The sequence below is a fragment of the Microtus ochrogaster genome, chromosome 15, assembly GCF_000317375.1.
Source record: "Microtus ochrogaster isolate Prairie Vole_2 chromosome 15, MicOch1.0, whole genome shotgun sequence".
In the NCBI taxonomy this organism is placed as follows: domain Eukaryota; kingdom Metazoa; phylum Chordata; class Mammalia; order Rodentia; family Cricetidae; genus Microtus; species Microtus ochrogaster.
This window is the reverse complement of record NC_022017.1, coordinates 5,658,543-5,662,843: the sequence shown is the minus strand read 5'-3', so window position 1 is coordinate 5,662,843 and position 4,301 is coordinate 5,658,543. Positions and strand designations below refer to the sequence as shown.

The window sequence follows — 4,301 nt, the reverse complement described above, 5'->3', positions numbered from 1 at the left end:
TTCTTTTTCTCTGCTCTTGTTTGCACTCCGGTTTACTGTATGTAGTCCCGGCTGCCAAGGACCGTCGATCCTCCTGCCCTCAGCCAACTGAGTGTAGGTGGTGTAGGTATGTAACTTGTCTCAGTGGGTTTTAGAAGTTTTACTTTTTAAATCATCTATGTAGGGGTGGATATCCTTCATCTTTTAATCCTTCTGCCTCCGCGTACAAATGTAGCGATTACAGGAATTCCACACCAGCCTGGTTTGTTTGGTTCTGGAAACCAAACCCAAGTTTCTGCATGGTGGGCAAGAGCTACCCCAACTGAGTCACACCTGGAGCTCAGGCAGGCTAGCCTCAGACTCTCTGTAGCTGAGAAATACCTCCTGATGGAACTGCAGATCTTACCCATTGACCCTGATTTTTCTCTTTCTTTCTTTCTTTCTTTCTTTCTTTCTTTCTTTCTTTCTTTTTCTTTCTCTCTCTCTCTCTCTCTCTTTTCTTTTAGCCTTTCTAGATGACCTGTTTTTTCTGACTGAGAGTCTTTAGAAGTTGCACACACAAGGGGTGTAGCTGGACACCACTCTTCTTCTGAAGCTAGTGAGCTGTGTTCTGGGTGGGAGGGAGGAAGAGGAGGCTGTCCCAGTCATGTGTCATCTCAGAGTCCCCAGACTCTGCCCTGTGTATCCAGGCAGCATTGAAGGTGTGTTCTGACCAGAAGCCTTCGAGTCGCCCGCAACTAACTACCTGTGCACCTCCGTGCGACAAAATGGAAGTCACCAGCCCTAACCAGCCCATGTCCCGACCTCAGGCTGATGAAACTAGGAAGATGGAGCCTCACCCCCACTGCTTGAAGGTTTAGTCACCTCACCCCTTGGGGCAATCTCCTATCCCTCACATTTAGACAGTTCTAGGGAGTTTGTGGATTTGTCTAAAAACTAGATGATAGAGCTAGGGTGAAGGTGTATGCCTATAATCCCAGGACTCTGGAGGCTTAGACTAGTGACTAGCCATAAATTCAAGGCCAGCCTGGCCTCCATGAGGAACAGTAGTCTAGGCTTTGGTGGCTGTCTAAAACACAGGACTAATGCTCAGTGTACCTAGCATACACACTGGCTCTGGCCCTGGCTTCTTTAGCATAAAATAAAACCAGGTGGAGCATGCCGTGAATCCCGGTATTGGGGGGCAGACACAAGAGGATCAGAGAGTCAAGGCCATCTTCCAACACAGAAAGTTGGAGGCCAGTCTAGGAGGAATGCCACTCTTTTTGAAAAACCAACAGCATCTACCCCCAAATCTTAATGCCCCAGTCTGAGAAAACAGTGACATAGCAGCCCATTCCAACCACATATTCCTTGTGAATCAAAAGATCTTTCTGACAGAGAGAAGAAAATCAGGCATCCAGAAGTGCAGGGCTATTTCCTGTGACTCACATTGGAATTGGCCTGAACCAATTGGGTTCATCCTTGTGCACAGCACTGAGGAGCTGTTGGGTAAGTACTCCCTGCTGGCCCTGTGGGAGGCACTGACAGGAAGGTTTGGGGAGCATGGAGACCCTCACCTTTGCCAATGAGAAAGGCAGGAAGGCTGCTGGCCCTGCCACCCATCAGAAATTCTGATGTTGTGCTGCCCCCTTGTGGCACTTCTGTACCAGTTCCGTTTTAGTGCGCCTGGTTTGCTGGGGTCCCAGTTTCAATTCCTGCCACAAACTTGGGTGACTGGGTGTGCTCAGAGGTGGGGTGGGGGGAGGCTTCCACTGCTCTGTACCCATCTGACGTGATCCTATCCTTCTTTACTTCAATACATTTTTACAGTATCCTAATAAAAGAGCAAAATAGCTGTTATGGATGTTCTGCCCAGGGGTTGTCCCTGAAGAAACTTCGTAAACCACATTGCTGGTTCTTCCTGGCCAAGCTGTCTATAATGAGAAATGATTCGCACTAAGCAAGAGTGTGAAATCGACGCCCTGGGTGAGATTCAGAAGCACAAGAAGCCTGACAGTGACTGTCTGTCTGTACAGTGTCTAGTTACCTTGTTTGGTATGAGTTCATGTGCAGAATCCAAGGAAAAGGACCGGCAGGCTTGCTGAAGCTGGCCACCACGGCACCTGGAGATGGAGACAGGTGAATCTCCGTTTTTGTTCTGTTGTGTTTTTTTTTTCTTTTGGAGACAGGGTTTTTCTGTTTGGCCCTTCCTCTCTAGACCAGGCTGGCCTTGAACTCACAGAGATCTGCCCGCTTCTGACTCCTGAATGCCAAGATTGTAGGTGTGTGCCACCTTTCGAGGTAGATGCATCTCCACCTCAGTGGCCTTGAGAAAGCCTGTGTTAAAACACAAGGTGCCCAGCACTCGCGAAGTGACATTTGACACCGAACACCTGTGCTACACACACAAACCTTGAGCTTGCAAGTGTGTGTGTCTACGGACACCGCTGCACACGTACACAGCGTAAGCATATAGTGTGTGAGTGCATCTGCACACACTTAAGTCAAAATAGTGTAAGGAAGCACAAGGTCAGCCTGGGGCGCTGTGGACCTTTAGTCCCAGCACTCGGGAGGCAGAGGCAGGCAGATCTCTGTGACGTCAGCTTGATCTACAACTGCAGAACATGCTGTCCCAAGAATCCTGGGCTACCCACAGAAGTCGGTCTATAAAAAAGCAAACAAGGTGAAGGGAAAAGAGGAAGCAGTGCAGAGTTAGTTGAAGAAGCAGGTAGAAGATCTGACCTCCTCTGCAGGAGCATCCTGCTGGCCAGACCTAGGAGAATGAGACAGGATGCTGCTGCTGAGAACACTGGGTGGTGCTCTCTGGATGCTAGATGGTTGGCAGACCCAGCAAGCCAAGCCCTGGGGAATCTTACTACTGCTGAGTAGAATTCAGTTGGTGGGCTGACAAGGTGATCCCAGCTTTGTTAGCACTGTGGGTCACCTGGATGTCTCACCTCTCTGCAGCACGGGACTAGGCGCCTCTCAGAAGCCAAGACCCTGCACTAGGGAGAAAAGAAGGCCTCCTTGATCGATTCTACTGGTGCTAACCCCTGCTTCTTCCCCAATCATGGCAATATATGTTTTCTATGTTGGAAATAAAATGGCATTGTTAAATGAGCTTTTGGTTGTTTTGAGACAGGGCCTTTTCTGTTACTCATCTTTGTTTGATGTGGTACTATATAGCCCATGCTGGTTTGAAATTTAAGGCAATCTGCCTCAGTTTCCTGAGTGGCTGGAATTATATGTGGACCTCATCACTCCCCGTTTATGTTCCTATTTTTGTTTTGGTTTAGTTTGATTTTGTGTGCCTATTTGTGTGTTTGTGTGTTGTTTTTCAAGATAGACTTTCTATAACAGCCTTGACTATTCTGGAACTCACTTTTTAGAACAGACTGTCCTCGAACTCACAGAGATCAGCCTGCCTCTGCCTCCTGAAGCCAGAATTAAAGTCTTGTGTCACCACCACCCAGTCTATAATCCTGCTTTCATTTCAGGTTTTTTTTTTAATAGGGTCTCATGTATTTCAGGCTGGTATTAAATTTGCTCTGTAGCAGAGGCCATCTTGAAGTCCTGCCCATCTTTTATTGCCTCATTCCTGCTTGTATCACAATCCTGTGCCACCACACTGGTTTATGTCACAGGGATCAAACCCAGTACTTTAACCAGCCTAAGCAACTCCTATCCAAACTGTTTTACATTTGTGGCCCAAAATGTGTCCTTTTTTTTTGAAATTACCATTTAAAAATATATGTAGGGATGAATCTCAGGACACAATTGTATAGGTGCCTGGTACCTTGCAGGTCATCAGCTGGCTCTGAATCTCCTGGAACTGGAGTGAACTATCATGTGAGTGCTGGGAATTGAAGTTGGGTCATCTGGAAGAGCAAACAATCTTTTTAATCCCTAATGCTCCTCTCTAGTCCTTCATCTTTAAAGTGTAACTTATGTGCATTGGAAGAAAATGTATTTAGAAGGCAGTGCTCCAAGAACCACCAGTGCCGTCAGATCACAGTTATCTCACAAGACACCCTCAGGACAGGGCTGAGGACTGTTGACATTCTAGATGAGCTTATCTTTCCGGCACATCTGTGGGAGACTGCCTTCATTGTTGAGGAGGGACCCAATCATCTCGTGTCGGGCACTAAACTGCTATATTAGCACAGAACAAGCTAGCTGACTAGCAAGCAAGAATGCCTACACTGTGTCTGCACTTGAAGGTGGCAGTGATGTGTGTAGGTGACTAAATTCCTGCCTGAATTCCCCTAAATGACAGTGACCCAGATTGTAAACCGAGGAAACTCTTTCTTCCCTTGCTTTTCATCAGGATCTTTTACCAC

At 47.3% G+C, this 4,301-nt stretch overlaps 1 pseudogene; it reads right to left on the bottom strand.

Moving 5' to 3' along the window:
* Window positions 1-389, bottom strand: part of LOC101979391 — a 15,058-nt pseudogene extending 14,669 nt beyond the window's left edge.
* Window positions 390-4,301: the final 3,912 nt, after the last annotated feature.